Raw genomic sequence first — 18,509 nt, forward strand, 5'->3', positions numbered from 1 at the left:
TGACTTAATTACTTGATTAATAAAAGAATCCAACTATTCGCTACCATTAACTACGATCACGACAAAAAAAAAAAAAATCCAAGCTCATTCTCCTACAGGTGACGGATAAAGTTATAGGGGGACATTAATCTTAGGGGGTCTCAGGTTCGCCTATTTTTGCGCCTGGTTTGCTCTTCTTTTCGGCTCCTGATCTATGATGGATCTGGTTCTGCCTTAGTAAATGCACTTTGGATTTGTCTCATGTCCGATCCATTTGCACCGAAATTAGCGCCAAATTTGTCTCAAATTGTTAGATCTCATTTGAAAGGAGACTGAGAGAATGTGACAGAACGTTCAGGGCTTCATCTCTGCACATACTACTATCATTGTGATGTAACTGCAGGGACTAAAAGTGACAGAGATGTAAAAAAAATTTAAAAAAATTCTTGCTGAAATGAGTCTTTTCCTTTTTTATTATAATTTACATGAAATGGCGTCTGATAATATTCTCAGATCTGTACAATAAGACAATAATCACTCCCAGAGATGATCCCATAGACAATGATGAAGTCGTCACTGGGGAAATTTTACATTTTTAAAACTGAGCAGAAGGATTTTCAATGTTGTATAGAGGGAATTCTTCATTTGGGAAGTGAAAACCTTTGTTATCAGTAATGAAAATTGAGTTGTTTTTTTTCAAGTGCACCTGCTCAGAGTAGGTACATTTTTGCGCATTTTTAGGCGCAAATTAGTGATAGATGCTACAAATATCTGTATAGCAGCCTCTCACTATGTCATATATAAGGCACAGGGACTCAAAACCACTAAGTGCCGGACTTTCGCACTCAAAAAAGTTGCAAATTAGAGACAAATTTGTCTCTAATTTGCGACTTTTTTATGGGTGCGAAAGTCCGGCACTTAGTGGTTTTGAGTCTTTGTCTCTAATTTGCGACTTTTTTGGGTGCGAAAGTCCGGCACTTAGTGGTTTTGAGTCCCTGAGTTAGTAATTACTAACTGGGCCAAAAAATTACGCCAAAAAAAAACTGCAAAAACTGTCTAAAAAAACTATAATCAATGTCCCCCATAATCTCTCTATAGTATCAGGGTCATATTAAATTATTCGTAGATTGTTTTAATTTATTTTCCCATTAATATGGTATTTAAAATAGAAGTTACCGTAAGTACAATGACCGCCGCCGATTTTGCATATCACCTAAAAAGTCTGTATGTAACTCGAATACTTATTTACACACAAAATCTTGTAATGTCTAATGCCATAAAAAAAAAAAAAAAAAAAAATTAAAATTAAATTTTTTTTATATAAAAAAAGTTTTCTATAAAAATTTTATAAAATATTATTTATTTTTAGAGTTCGATAAATATTACATTTATTTGTTTTTTAAAGGTACATGGTAAGAACCTGTAGACAGATCTCGGGAAGTATGGGAATTATGGTACATACTTTTTTCATCCTGTCATCATTGTGTGCCATTATTTTTTTTCTCTTAAAACAAAAAAAAAATCTAGCAAATTTTTTAACTGATTTCAAATTTTTTTTTACAATAATTAGTAAACCCAATAAAAAAAATTAATATTAAAACTATAAAGAAGAATGTTGCCGATGTTACACTGTGTTCCATGATGGGATGACATTTACATAATACTGTTGGATCATGGCACAATTTTTAGTTTTTTGCATTTAATTTTTTTTGTAAAAAAAAAATCTGATCTAAAAGCAGAAAAATTATAAATATATTTTCACTAATAAACAGAAAATCAATAGTTAAGTCATCAATTTTTTTTTGCCAAATATCCGGTACTGCTAAGGATCAATACAGCAGGCAAAGAAAACCTAAAAAAATAGAAAACCTAAAAAAATTTAATTATATTCATATATTCATATTCAACATTTTCTCTGATTTGTATATTAAAATAATAATTAAGTACACAATAATTTCAAAAAATAACAGGTTTTTATACTTTTCACCTATATAGAAACCAAAAAGCGAAGATGTGGCAATTTTTTGGCTAGAACAAAAATACAAATAATTTAAGGGAAACATTTTTAAATTTCTAAAAAAAATTTTTTAATGATCAATATCAAGTACAGAAATATCCAATTTTTGGATATTGGGGTGTGAAAATGATTATGGGATCTTAGATATTAACCTTCTACTAAGGAGAATAAATCAATTATTTAATTTGGGGCTAATAGATTCAAATTAGTCAATCAGGCAAATTGACTCCTAACTACATCTATAGGTGATTGTGTATGGATGTCCAAGTGATGTGTGAGGTCATTCTGATCCACAAGTTTTTTTTTTTGTTACATGGGGGCACCAAAATGTTCTAAAAATGATAATATTGGTAAAATTGAGGAACTGAGCAGCACTTCAATCATCGCCTGTGTCCAACTTCTAATATAACTTATAGGACGTTGATCTATACGTAAGAAAAATGGAGGTGTAAAAATGTAACTATTTCTCATCACGAAGGTCTCCTTACAGATTCTCTGCACAACATTAATTATTCATGTTTGCATCATATAGACATAATATAGAACATAGAGATATAATATAGAATATATAGACATAATATAGAACATATAGACATAATATAGAACATAGAGATATAATATAGAACATATAGACATAATATAGAACATATAGATATAATATAGGACATATAGATATAATATAGGACATATAGACATAATATAGAACATATAGACATAATATAGAACATATAGATATAATATAGAACATATAGACATAATATAGAACATATAGATATAATATAGAACATATAGATATAATATAGGACATATAGATATAATATAGAACATAGAGATATAATATAGAACATATAGACATAATATAGAACATATAGATATAATATAGAACATAGAGATATAATATAGAACATATAGACATAATATAGAACATATAGATATAATATAGAACATAGAGATATAATATAGAACATATAGACATAATATAGAACATATAGATATAATATAGAACATATAGACATAATATAGAACATATAGATATAATATAGGACATATAGATATAACATAGAACATAGAGATATAATATAGAACATATAGATATAATATAGAACATATAGACATAATATAGAACATAGAGATAATATAGAACATATACATATAATATAGAACATGTAGACATGATATAGAACATAGAGATATAATATAGAACATATAGATATAATATAGAACATATAGACATAATATAGAACATATAGATATAATATAGAACATAAAGACATAATATAGAACATATAGATATAATATAGAACATATAGACATGATATAGAACATATAGACATAATATAGAACATACAGACATGATATATTACATAAAGACATAATATAGAACATATAGATATAATATAGAACATATAGACATAATATAGAACATATAGATATAATATAGAACATATAGACATAATATAGAACATAGAGATATAATATAGAACATATAGACATAATATAGAACATATAGATATAATATAGAACATACAGACATGATATATTACATAAAGACATAATATAGAACATATAGATATAATATAGAACATATAGACATAATATAGAACATATAGATATAATATAGAACATATAGACATAATATAGAACATATAGATATAATATAGAACATATAGACATAATATAGAACATATAGATATAATATAGAACATACAGACATGATATATTACATAAAGACATAATATAGAACATATAGATATAATATAGAACATATAGACATAATATAGAACATATAGATATAATATAGAACATATAGACATAATATAGAACATATAGATATAATATAGAACATATAGACATAATATAGAACATATAGATATAATATAGAACATACAGACATGATATATTACATAAAGACATAATATAGAACATATAGATATAATATAGAACATATAGACATAATATAGAACATATAGATATAATATAGAACATATAGACATAATATAGAACATATAGATATAATACAGAACATAACATAAAGACATAATAAAGAACATAAAGAAATAATAAAGAACTTATAGACATAATATAGAACTAATTCTCTTTTGTACAGTATCAATAATCTTATTAATATTGTGCCATTAATAATTATCCAGACCGGCATGTGCAAAAAGATCCAGAGGTCACTGTATGGGTATCATTTATATATATCTAGGTAGATAGAAAGATCGTTGTAGGAGATGCATCGATAGATTAATAGATATGGGATAGGCAGATATGAGATAGATTGATAGATAGATAGATATGAGATAGATAGAGATGAGATAGATAGAGATGAGATAGATAGATAGATATGAGATAGATAGAGATGAGATAGATAGAGATGAGATAGATAGATAGATAGATAGATAGGAGATAGATAGATATGAGATAGATAGGAGATAGATATGAGATAGATATGAGATAGAGATAGATATGAGATAGATAGATAAATAGATAGATAGATAGATAGATAGGAGATAGATAGATAGATAGATAGATAGATAGATAGATAGGAGATAGATAGATAGGAGATAGATAGATATGAGATAGATAGATATGAGATAGAGATAGATATGAGATAGATAGATAGATAGATATGACATAGATAGATAGATAGATAGATAGATATAGATATGAGATAGATAGATATGAGATAGATAGATAGATAGATAGATATAGATATGAGATAGATAGATAAATAGATAGATAGATATGACATAGATAGATAGATATGAGATAGATAGATATGAGATAGATAGATAGATATGAGATAGATATGAGATAGATAGATAGATAGATAGATAGATAGATAGATATGAGATAGATAGATAGATAAATAGATAGATAGATATGAGATAGATAGATAGATAGATAGGAGATAGATAGATATGAGATAGATAGATAGATATGAGATAGATATAAGATAGATAGATAGATATGAGATAGATAGATATGAGATCGATAGATAGATAGATAGATAGATAGATAGATAGGAGATAGATAGGAGATAGATATGAGATAGATAGATAGGAGATAGATAGATGGATAGATAGATAGATAGATAGATAGATAGATAGATAGATATGAGATAGATAGATAGATGGATAGATAGATATGAGATAGATAGATAGATAGATAGATATGAGATAGATAGGAGATAGATAGATAGATAGGAGATAGATAGATAGGAGATAGATAGATAGGAGATAGATAGATAGGAGATAGATAGATATGAGATAGATAGATAGATATGAGATAGATAGATAGATATGAGATAGATAGATAGATATATAGATAGATAGATAGATAGATAGATAGATATATAGATAGATAGATAGATAGATAGATAGATATGAGATAGATAGATAGGAGATAGATAGATAGATATATAGATAGATAGATATGAGATAGATAGATAGATAGATAGGAGATAGATAGATAGATAGATAGATACATAGATAGATAGATATGAGATAGATAGATAGGAGATAGATAGATAGATATATAGATAGATAGATATGAGATAGATAGATAGATAGATAGATAGATAGGAGATAGATAGATACATAGATAGATAGATATGAGATAGATAGATAGGAGATAGATAGATAGATAGGAGATAGATAGATAGATAGGAGATAGATAGATATGAGATAGATAGATAGATAGATAGATAGGAGATAGATATGAGATCGAAAAATAGATTTGGGATATATGAACTGAAAATATGGAGAAGTTTATTCTATGGCTCGGCATAACGTTTCAGTATTAAACCTTCTTCTTTAACACTGAAAACACAACATCCCGCTATGGAATAAACTTCACCAGTTTTTCACTTTATATTTGGGTGGAAAGACACATTTAAATATTTGTGATACAGATTAATATTAATATTCACACATATCAATAAATAGAAAGACAATGATATAGTAAAGGGGATCTATATATAAATCTATAAAGGGAAGGACTATATTACATTACACTATAATACAAAGTGATGGCCGAAGTGAGAGCCCGTCCTGCAGAGTCAGTACTTCAGGCTCCGGACACTTTTACCTATTTTAACCCTTGAATCCATAGTCCCCCCCCCTCTGGTATCTTATGTCTAAGCCTCCTGACACTCATTATACAGCCAGACACTTGTGGGATCTCCTCTACGTCCTGCAAACAACCTTCAGAATGTACAGTAAAGAAAATCCTGACTCCAGGTCCTTAGCCTTTGCTTACGTTATCTCTTTTTAGTGTTTTTTTTTTTTTTTTTAAATTTGTAATGAATTTTTTTTCCCATTTTCATCCAAATAATTTTTATTTAATCAGCTACTAATATTACAAATTTTTTTTTTTAATTTACATATTTACGGTATATAAAATGAACAACCTCATCCTTATTTTTAAAATTCAATACACCTATAAATTTTCTTAGAATAAAAAAAACTCCAGGCAGACTGTTAGGTAACAGTTAAAATAATAATAATAACAATAATAACAATAATAAAATAAATAATAAAAATAATAATAAAATAAATAATAAAAATAATAATAATAATAATAATAAAACAAAAAATAATAATAATAAAAGTTTTAGCCATGCTGAATAAATTAGTAATAGGCTTTTTTTTTTTTTTAGAATAAAAACTATTTTAAAAAAAACTATACTAAAAATGATTTAGTATATGTAGAATATTAATAGTTGTAATATATTACACAGGTGTCATTATTTCCATTGTTAGTTTTGATACATTGTCCCTCACAGAGGATTCACAAATACATCGAATGTTCCTTCCAAAACTTCGTGGTCATAGACTTAAATAAAAAAAAAAAAAATTAAAAAAAAATCTCCACTATGTATAAAATTCTCACATAATCTGGGGGTTTTTTATACACTTATGCCTGACACACTCAGTACATTGTAGGGTATTTCTACAGTAGTGAACAGAATTATTAATTTCATTCCCTACATTATAGATATGATCTCAGTCCATAGCAATAATCATAATACAAAAAAAATAAAAAAATAAAAATAAAATACCTCTTTGAGAAGACCACCTAATTTTGCACAGAAAATTACTCCATAGAGTATAATGGTGGGGAAAAAATCGGAGCTTACAAAAAAAAAATCTATCTTTTAGGGATAGATGGGTTCTTCTCAAAGTGGTTTGTTCCTTGGATGTGTCCCCCCCCCCCCATAATAAAATATCAAATTATATAGTCCATAGTTAAGATCAGTCATATGCTAATTTATTGTAAAGTTACAACCTCTAAAAAAAAAAAATCTGATATATAAAAAAAAACAATAATTAAAAATCAATTGATCTGTTATTATCTATTTCTTTTTTACGTACGTGTTGCCTTTTAATAATGGAAAAGAAATAATAGTGAGTAATAAACAGTTAAAATAGTTCTATCCCGTTTTAGTCGGTGCGTCCCACTTGAGGAAAATTAAAAGAATAGTAAATAAAATTAGAAGGAGAAATACCGGTAATAGTTAAAAAAAAAAAGTTTTAGTCTGTGTGTCCCACTTGGGGAAAATAAAAGTATATAAAACAAGGGAAAATAAAAGTATATAAAACAAGGGAAAATAAAAGTATATAAAACAAGGGGAAAATAAAAGTATATAAAACAAGAGTAAAATAAAAGTAAATAAAATAAAATAAAGGAAAATAAAAGTAAATAAAATAAAATAAGGGAAAATAAAAGTAAATAAAATAAAATAAGGGAAAATAAAAGTTAATAAAATAAGAAGGAGAAATAATTAAAAAAAATTATAGTTCAAATCGTTATGTCTTGGTTTAAGGTGTGTGTTCCCCTTTAAAAAAAATAAAAAAGCTAATAATAAAATAAATAGTTTTAGATGTCTGCTCCTTTTTAAATATCTTCACAGTTACTATATATATATATATATATATATATATATATATATATATGTGTGTGTTTTTTGATGATGGTGATCATTTCTATGTTTATACTATTGTATTTTTTGCAAAAAAAAACTTGTTTATATGGTTTACATTTGCTAATAGGGTAGATATTTTTTGACTGCTACAGAAATAAACTTTCCCTTCAGTCCTGGACTGAGCGACCAAGGAACAAGCTTCCAAACTAGTAGAAAAAAAAAAAACTGCCTGATTTTCAGCCGCCTCAAGTGGAAGCTTCCTTCCGAACTTGGAAAAAAATGCGCTGAGGGCAGCAGTTTTTTTTTTAAGAGGAATCTTATTTTTCCTTGATGGCACTAAACCCCACCCCATCTGCACCCCTCCCTAACCTGCTGTAATCTACATAGCAGCATTGATCTGTCTCACGACAAAGTCAAGTCTCAGGGGGAGGGGGGGGGAGAGCTGATCGTACCCCTAAAGAGTTAAATGCCGTTCCTTCAGATTAGCCGAAGTCCATAAAAGACTTTGTGAAAGATATGAACTTTCAGTTTTACGACGTGGACTGTGCTTGGGAAACGCATAATGTTTTATATTAGTTATAGTGAGTCCTCGTTGCTGTGTATATGCAAATGTAGCAGGGCTGAGTTTCTCAATTAACCCTTTGAAGACTTGTCGCTTGGTAACTCTTATGCGGTCATATTCAGTCCGTATGAGACTCCCCCCATCTTGGACTATCGGCACCTTTAGGTGTGAACCTATACTCTCTGCTGCCTGGGGTGGGCTATAGGACAGCCCCCTCCTCCACTTTATCTCCAGGTTGTTTTTTGTTAGTAGGTGGGTTCTCCACGCAGTTTCTCACACCTGTGCCGACATCGGTTGTCAGCCCCCCCTACCTTGGAGTAGGTTGTGCGGCCCGAGTCAAGAGCCTCGACTTGGCTGGTGCACTCCTAGGTACCGTGGTCATGCATAATGCTATGGACTATGGTCCCTCATAGGAAGGCAGGGGCTTCTAGCATCATATGTGACTATAATACTAGGAAGTCATGGTCGCTGGGCAAAGACCATTCTCAGGAATACAGCCGACATGTCACCCGATTTATTATGCGATCTGAATTCACCTGCGTATAGAGTCTAACGCCATCCCGTACTTTCACCGGCCTCCGATTTCACACAGTTGTTAGTTCGACCGGTTCAGAACTCTGTGTGGGACTTTTCTCGTTGCCTTTGACTTTCATGTGCTACCATGACCCCCACCCCCACACTATCGGCCAGATATAGGGTCTGAATACACCTGCGTATAGAGTCTAACGCCATCCCCTACTTTCTCCTGCCTCCGATTTCACGTAGTTGTTAGTTCAACCATTAAAGGAATTTGTGTGGGACTAAATTCACAATTCACGTTGACCTTGACTTTCATGTGCTACCATGACCCACACCCCCACACTATCTGCCAGATAAAGGTGTAGTTTCTTGAGTGTCCGGCATGGGTTAAGTAAACATCCCTCGGCTAGGCACTCACCTATTCACAACAGAAGTCAAGTCAAAATAGTTGCTTCTACTATAAAGTATATGGTGGAACTACGAGTATATGAACCTGGCAGAGGCCCGCACCTTCGGAGAGGTGGAGTGATGTTTATAGTCTTCGCAACGACTCCTGCTGGCAGTGCGAGTCCAAAATCAAGAATGTATGAATATTCATGTGGAGTCTGCACCTTGCTACGACTAATATTTAACCTCTGCAGTGTCAGTAGCTGCCACGCACTCTGTAGGAACATACTTCACACAGCAGGAGACGGGCCAAGTGTGTAGGATTCAAGGGAGTCTACCAGCTCCCAAATCGCCCTACAAGTAAACACACCATTGTGTAGGGCACTTTATAAGCTTTCCAGACACACCTTTCCTAGGAGAAATTTCCAATTTTATATTTATGCAAATTAGGTCCATAGTGCACTGGGGGTGGGGCCATGCCTACCTGTGCTCTAGTTTTCTTAAATCTATACCTTCTCTCTGGGTGGGATGTCAATCACAGCATAAAGGGGCAACACCGAGTAGCATCGGGTGATACAGAATGAGGAAAACTAGTGGTCCGACTGATTAGATCACCAAATAATAAGTATAAGGTTCTCCATCACCATCTGGAAGCTCCCTAGAAGGGAATGAAGTACCTGTCAGATAGCCGCACCCCTCCAATCGAGATCCCAATGACGAGACCATAATGACTGAATTTTATAATAGTTGCAAATTATATTTTCAAAATCCCATAAGTTCCAAAACTTTTTTCGTTTCTTCTCTCACTACAGGTAACCAAAATCACAACACAGAATGCAAGCTGGATATTGGCCGACTACCAGGGGCATATTAAGACTGCCATGGGCCCTGTGTTATATGAATATTACAGCCCTTACAAGTCTGGGATTCACTTCCTAAACATGGTACTAAAATGAAGCTTCTCGGGTAATGGAGGATGCATCTCTTCTGTTCTGCTTTCAATCTGATGGTTTCAGGACCTTTGGAGGACCTTTACAGGTCCTAAAATGGCTCTTTTATATATGTAAATTGAGAGCAGGAACAGATGTATGAGGATTTCATGGGTGAAGGCCCTTCCCAGAATAAAACTTGGTGGGTGGTTTGGGAGGCCTTGTTTCCCTAGAAGGCTTGGGCTCTCGGCTACCCAAACTGCCTATATTATAATCCACTACTGCTGACTACTAGACTACACAAACATAGAAGGTAACTTACCAATTTTAACATACAAAATTGCAAATGGGGGAGGGGGGTTAGTTGTAGGATCCATATATACACTGAGAGTAGAGTGTCTCTCTGGAGGACTTACAAAATCCATACATTATAAATTCCAAGGAAAACCATGTAATTTTTCGGCTGGCCTATCGGGGCACTGTAGGCTACTGAAATACATGATTTACCTTCTTTTTTTTGTCTATTAGTGGACAATATTCACTCATGGAAAAATACGCTGTGGCCTCCCATTGATTTAATTGGTAGAAGGATTTTGCCACAAATTTTCCTGACAAAAGCACGGCTTTACGCTACTTTTTTCTTTCTAGACATAATTTACCAATTACAAGTAGGTTCCATGGTAAGTCTAGGAAATTAGAGAGTTATAAAACTACCAAATTTCACTTTTTTTCTGTGTGCAGAAATTTCTGTGCATTCCTATGCAGGCTGCCTTCTGCTGGTGATAGGTTTCTCCCTTGCAGCTTTTACAAGCAGGAGGCAGGTAGTGCGTCTCAATGGGGAATCATCACATAGCACTCACATATAGTATAGGGGACAGGTTTTAGTATTGTAGAGAGATTATAGGGGGGATTTATATAGAGAAGAACACTCACATAGTCAGCCATTATCTATAGATTTGCAGCAGTAGCTGCTGGGCCCTAATGCAAAATGGGCACTATGTGCCCCCACTATTTTCCATCAAGTGACGGCGCCACTTTGTATCCCCCCCCCACCCTCATTGTCCTTGTCTCATTCTCACTCAGCTCCGTTTTAAGCTATTTTTACACATACTTTTCTTTGTCTTCATAGGGAAAAAAGAAAACAAAAAATGAAGGTTTCATCAAAAAAGGCCATTTTATTAAGATAAAAGCAAAATACAAATTGTAGCCTTGGTCATCCCGGATGGTACATTATCATGAAGAAAACAAGCAATTATGCCTCTCTTAAAGTTGTTTGAATGGGGTAAGTGGCTATACATATCTTTACTCGCACAATACAAACAATATTAACAAGTTCCAACACTGAGTCATCTTTGTGCCGTTTTTGCGTGAATCATTTTCTATTGAAATAAACACATTGTACCCACTATGCCGATGATTTTTCTCCTTGAACTTACATTGTGATCCTTCTGAATTGCACATGGCTCGAACTCTGCATCTCCAGAGACTTCTTTCCCGTAATATCGTTAAATATGAAGGATAAACTTACTCTTAAAGTACATCCTTCTCCATGGCCAGCCTTAGCTACACATTACCCGAGCAGTCGTAAGGGTGTTAGCCAGCATCCATACCTCCATGCTCGCCCACCTACTTTAAATTTGGGTATGTCCTTGTGTCCTCCCATGTACTCATGAGGCATGCGTTCCGCTTCGAACAATGGGGGGTCATTTACTAAGGGCCCGATTCGCATTTTCCCGACGTGTTACCCGAATATTTCCGATTTGCGCCGATTTCCCCTGAATTGCCCCAGGATTTTGGCGCACGCGATCGGATTGTGGCGCATCGGCACTGGCATGCACGCGATGGAAATCAGGGGGGCGTGGCCGAACGAAAACCCGACGGATTCGGAAAAAACGCCGCATTTAAAACAAAAAATGTGTCACGGAGCTTGCACTTACCTTCACTAGGAATAGGCCGGTGAACTTGAGCGTGTTCTGATGCTTTTCAGGAACTGCCTTAATAAATCCCGGCCGGACCCGAATCCAGCGCAGAGAACGCACCGCTGGATCGCGACTGGACCGAGTAAGTAAATCTGCCCCAATGAATGGCCTCTTCGGGCTACGGGATATCACTTCCTCTGATTACGTGATATTACTTCCTTTGCTGTTCCTAGGTCCATGGAGATCCCACATTGGTCAAATTGGGTGTCATGAATATCCGCCAGAAGTTTTGGGCAAGCACTGGGTCAAAAATTGAAAGGACCGATATGGCACAGGAACCAAGAGCTCATACATTGTGAGTACACCACCCCTGTCTGGTGTTCTTCAGAATTCCTGGAAATAAAACCCTCTAAGAAAATCGTATGTATGCAAAAATGGTGCCATTGAAAAACAAAAAACTTGCCCTTCAAAAAAACAACCCTTATAGAGGCTCAGTGATGAAAAAACAAAAATCTGATTTATCATCATGACAAAAATAGGTGACATGATAAATATCTGGTTCTTAAGATTAATGTGGGTACCAACAAGGCCTTTGCATGGGGCACCGTCCAACCAAAGTTCATCCCATGAGGCTGTGTGTTCGACTGCATTATAAATGTTGGCTTGATGTTAACGGGGGCCCATAATGACAATGACCCAGCCATCCTCCCGTCAATGAGATGACATTACTCTAATGTAGGTGTCCACCTCTAGAATTCAAAACCAAAATAAGTCCTGAGTATTGAAAATTATACATAAAATGATTGTCTCATACAAATAAAAGTTGACTTTCACCCATCGATGCCTCCACGAAAAGGTCAAGCCAAGAGATGATGATAAAGGTAATTTGGAAGATAGAAAGGTTCCCATGAGTGTAGGCGGAGGAATGGACTGCCAAGGCATCGGTAGATTTTTTTTTTATTCTCAATTATCATTAGCCCCCCCCCCAAAAAAAACCATAAACAATATGGAGGGTGTTAGTCAAAACAGTCACGAGCAAGTCATGATGAGAACAAAAGGCTTTCTGTGTTTATTTAGTTCTTGCCCCGATAAGGAGGAGTATTTGTACTCATAATTTCACACACAACACAAAAAAGGAATCCAGGCTGACACAGCCGGTCTGAAATGCCACGGGCCCTCGTAAACCGCCTGATGCCAAGCAGAAACTCGCATTGGCACCGGCTTTAGAGTACTTCATGCGTGAGGATAATCTATTGCTACTCTTATCATATATTTCAACCAACCTAACATAATGTTATCACCTAAAGTCCTGGACTCCATTGGACATCTGAAGGAGTCCTGTGTTATTAGGCAATATTAAGTCACCAGAAGATCCGGAAAGTGATGAGATGCTTCCTCCATGGTTTAGACTTGTCTTATAACACATCCCACAGATGACTGATTGGTTTGTATTTAGGAAATTTGGAGAGAAGTCATCACCGTGATCTCTTTGTCATGTTCCCGAGACCATTCCCGGACAATTATCTTGGCGAAGGAAGCCACGAATATTACGAAGCTCCAATACATTAAGTTCTTAGTTTGATACTATGATTTCTCAGCAAAACATCATTGACCTGCCTCTTATGGCTTCTTCTTTCCATAATGCACCCTGTTGCACAATTTTTCATTTTTGATGTACACAGGTCCGTTGCAGAGACTTTCAGCAGTGGACATGGGTCGAAAAGAGCTTTGTGACTAATTAATTTAAAATTGTCATAATACCGTATATACTCGAGTATAAGCCGACCCGAGTATAAGCCGAGACCCCTAATTTTGCCACCAAAAACTGGGAAAAACTATTGACTCGAGTATAAGCCGAGTGTGGGAAATGCATTGGTCACAGACCCCCCCAGTATTTAGCCAACCAGCCCCCTATAGTATACAGCCAGCCCAGCCTGCCCCCAAGTAGTATACAGCTTGCCCCCAGTAGTATACAGCCTGCCCTTAGTAGTATACAGCCTGCCCCCAGTAGTATACAACCTGCCCCCAGTAGTATACAGCTTGCCCCAGTAGTATACAGCTTGCCCCCAGTAGTATACAGTTTGCCCCCAGTAGTATGCAGCCTGCCCCCAGTAGTATACAGTTTGCCCCCAGTAGTATACAGCCTGCCCCCAGTAGTATACAGCCTGCCGCCAGTGGTATACAGCACTGCCCCCAGTAGTATACAGCCTGCCCCCAGTAGTATACAGCCTGCCGCCAGTGGTATACAGCTTGCCCCCAGTAGTATACAGCCTGCCCCCAGTAGTATACAGCCAGTCCCCAGTAGTATACAGCACTGCCCCCAGTAGTATACAGCCTGCCGCCAGTGGTATACAGCACTGCCCCCAGTAGTATACAGCCTGCCGCCAGTGGTATACAGCACTGCCCCCAGTAGTATACAGCCTGCCCCCAGTAGTATACAGCCTGCCCCCAGTAGTATACAGCCTGCCCCCAGTAGTATACAGTTTGCCCCCAGTAGTATACAGCCTGCCCCCAGTAGTATACAGCCTGCCGCCAGTGGTATACAGCACTGCCCCCAGTAGTATACAGCCTGCCCCCAGTAGTATACAGCCTGCCGCCAGTGGTATACAGCTTGCCCCCAGTAGTATACAGCCTGCCCCCAGTAGTATACAGCCAGTCCCCAGTAGTATACAGCACTGCCCCCAGTAGTATACAGCCTGCCGCCAGTGGTATACAGCACTGCCCCCAGTAGTATACAGCCTGCCGCCAGTGGTATACAGCACTGCCCCCAGTAGTATACAGCCTGCCCCCAGTAGTATACAGCCTGCCCCCAGTAGTATACAGCCTGCCCCCAGTAGTATACAGTTTGCCCCCAGTAGTATACAGCCTGCCCCCAGTAGTATACAGCCTGCCGCCAGTGGTATACAGCACTGCCCCCAGTAGTATACAGCCTGCCCCCAGTAGTATACAGCCTGCCGCCAGTGGTATACAGCTTGCCCCCAGTAGTATACAGCCTGCCCCCAGTAGTATACAGCCAGTCCCCAGTAGTATACAGCACTGCCCCCAGTAGTATACAGCCTGCCGCCAGTGGTATACAGCTTGCCGCCAGTAGTATACAGTTTGCCCCCAGTAGTATACAGCCTGCCCCCAGTAGTATACAGTTTGCCCCCAGTGGTATACAGCCTGCCCCCAGTAGTATACAGCTTGCCCCCAGTAGTATACAGCCTGCCCCCAGTAGTATACAGCTTGTCCCCAGTAGTATACAGCCTGCCCCCAGTAGTATACAGCGAGCCCCCAGTAGTATACAGCTTGTCTCCAGTAGTATACAGCCTGCCCCCAGTAGTATACAGCCTGCCCCCAGTAGTATACAGCACAGCCCCCAGTAGTATACAGCACTGCCCCCAGTAGTATACAGCGAGCCCCCAGTAGTATACAGCTTGTCCCCAGTAGTATACAGCGAGCCCCCAGTAGTATACAGCTTGTCCCCAGTAGTATACAGCCTGCCCCCAGTAGTATACAGCCTGCCCCCAGTAGTATACAGCACAGCCCCCAGTAGTATACAGCTTGCCCCCAGTAGTATACAGCACTGCCCCCAGTAGTATACAGCGAGCCCCCAGTAGTATACAGCCTGCCGCCAGTGGTATACAGCACTGCCCCCAGTAGTATACAGCCTGCCGCCAGTGGTATACAGCACTGCCCCCAGTAGTATACAGCCTGCCCCCAGTAGTATACAGCCTGCCCCCAGTAGTATACAGCCTGCCCCCAGTAGTATACAGTTTGCCCCCAGTAGTATACAGCCTGCCCCCAGTAGTATACAGCCTGCCGCCAGTGGTATACAGCACTGCCCCCAGTAGTATACAGCCTGCCCCCAGTAGTATACAGCCTGCCGCCAGTGGTATACAGCTTGCCCCCAGTAGTATACAGCCTGCCCCCAGTAGTATACAGCCAGTCCCCAGTAGTATACAGCACTGCCCCCAGTAGTATACAGCCTGCCGCCAGTGGTATACAGCACTGCCCCCAGTAGTATACAGCCTGCCCCCAGTAGTATACAGCCTGCCGCCAGTGGTATACAGCTTGCCGCCAGTAGTATACAGTTTGCCCCCAGTAGTATACAGCCTGCCCCCAGTAGTATACAGTTTGCCCCCAGTGGTATACAGCCTGCCCCCAGTAGTATACAGCTTGCCCCCAGTAGTATACAGCCTGCCCCCAGTAGTATACAGCTTGCCCCCAGTAGTATACAGCCTGCCCCCAGTAGTATACAGCGAGCCCCCAGTAGTATACAGCTTGTCTCCAGTAGTATACAGCCTGCCCCCAGTAGTATACAGCCTGCCCCCAGTAGTATACAGCACAGCCCCCAGTAGTATACAGCACAGCCCCCAGTAGTATACAGCACTGCCCCCAGTAGTATACAGCGAGCCCCCAGTAGTATACAGCTTGTCCCCAGTAGTATACAGCGAGCCCCCAGTAGTATACAGCTTGTCCCCAGTAGTATACAGCCTGCCCCCAGTAGTATACAGCCTGCCCCCAGTAGTATACAGCACAGCCCCCAGTAGTATACAGCTTGCCCCCAGTAGTATACAGCACTGCCCCCAGTAGTATACAGCGAGCCCCCAGTAGTATACAGCTTGTCCCCAGTAGTATACAGCGAGCCCCCAGTAGTATACAGCTTGTCCCCAGTAGTATACAGCCTGCCCCCAGTAGTATACAGCCTGCCCCCAGTAGTATACAGCACAGCCCCCAGTAGTATACAGCTTGCCCCCAGTAGTATACAGCGAGCCCCCAGTAGTATACAGCTTGTCCCCAGTAGTATACAGCCAGTCCCCAGTAGTATACAGCCTGCCCCCAGTAGTATACAGCACAGCACAGTAGTATACAGCGAGCCCAGCATTAAAAAAATCATAAACATATACTAACCCTTCGGTGGCCTGATGTGCAGCGCTGCTCCCCTGATGTCCGCGCCGCTTGTCTTCAGGCTTCTGCGCCGTCTTGTTTCTTCTGCTGGGCGCCACCATTGCTCTCTCCCGGCCGGCGCCTAGTATGACGCCAGCAGAAGAATGTAGAAGGGCGCGGAAGCCTGAAGACAAGCGGCGCGGACATCGGGGGAGCAGCGCTGCACATCGGGGCCACCGGAGGGTGAGTATATAAGATTATTATTTTTAAAGTATTTTTTACTCCTTAGTGACTCGTGTATAAGCCGAGGGGACGTTTTCCAGCACATTTTTTCTGCTGAAAAACTCGGCTTATACACGAGTATATATGGTAATTCCTTTATTTATATAGCACACACGGATTACGCAGCGCTGCACAGAGCTTGCCAAATCAGTCCTTGTTCCCAATGGGGCTCACAATCTAATCCACCGACAAGTATGTTTTGGAGTGTGGGAGGAAACCGGAGGACCCAGAGGAAACCCACGCAAACACAGAGAGGACAGACAAACTCAGATGTTGACTGGATGGGAGCAGGACCTCAGCGCTGCTAGGCTGTAGTGCTAACCACTGAGCCACCGTGCCGCCATACACTACCCCCATACAGAATGAGCAAATATGTCTTTTCTATCATATCCACCAGGTATTTTTTCAGAAGTTTCTTCACCATTCTATCTTCTGCGGGGTTGGACTATATGGCTAGTCTTTACTCACCATGAAACAATTAGCTTTGGGTGCTCATGACCATGTTGCTGGTTCATAGGTTGTTCTTCCTTGGACCACTACATACTGTAAAACGCTTTAATACCATCATTTTGGAGATGCCCTTTTCTTGGAGCACTACATACCTTAAAATGGGGCTGTGAAGTCTGTAAGCCAAACCTCTGACTACAAGTTTAACTCCTCAATTTCTCTAACTCCAACTCCACCGAAATTGTCAATGACTCTTGACTCCACGTCTCTGACTCCACAGCCCTGGTTTCCAGGTCACTGAAGTAATTCTAAGATGAGTGACCAGTGCTTTTCTCCTTCAGCTGAAGGTTGTGAAGCCTGAGGAGTCAAGATTCCAATGAGCACTTCCATAACTGATGGAAGTGTTTTTTGGTGCAGGAGGCAGGGTAGCGGTGAGTGCAGCTGAGAAGTCCTCACTGCTCCTGGGTTCTCTCCAGTCACTCTGCTCTATGTCCTGATTTCTGACGCTGGTTGTATGCACCAGCATAAATACCCATAGCAAGATGCCCCAAGAGTATTAAGTAGTTGCCAGCTGTACTGCAGCTGTACAACCAGCACGGTTGAGGAAAGGAGAAGCTGCAGTGCGGTGCAAGGAGGTGAAGAGGAGTCAGGACAGGAGAGTATTTATTTT

General features: G+C 38.4%; 1 long non-coding RNA gene across 10 annotated transcripts in view; it reads left to right on the top strand.

Annotated features, from left to right (window-relative positions):
• The window catches only part of LOC140126152 (uncharacterized), a 98,014-nt gene that overhangs the window by 49,519 nt on the left and 29,986 nt on the right, over positions 1-18,509 (top strand). For 9 of the 10 annotated variants that reach the window (XR_011854760.1, XR_011854767.1, XR_011854761.1 and 6 more), the window contains 2 exons: positions 10,206-10,359; positions 11,452-11,604. This is a non-coding gene — a long non-coding RNA (uncharacterized lncRNA). The remainder of the gene's footprint in view (positions 1-10,205; positions 10,360-11,451; positions 11,605-18,509) is intronic. The other variant, XR_011854764.1, reaches the window with a different exon arrangement.

This window comes from Engystomops pustulosus, chromosome 4, assembly GCF_040894005.1.
Source record: "Engystomops pustulosus chromosome 4, aEngPut4.maternal, whole genome shotgun sequence".
NCBI classification, from domain to species: Eukaryota; Metazoa; Chordata; class Amphibia; order Anura; family Leptodactylidae; genus Engystomops; species Engystomops pustulosus.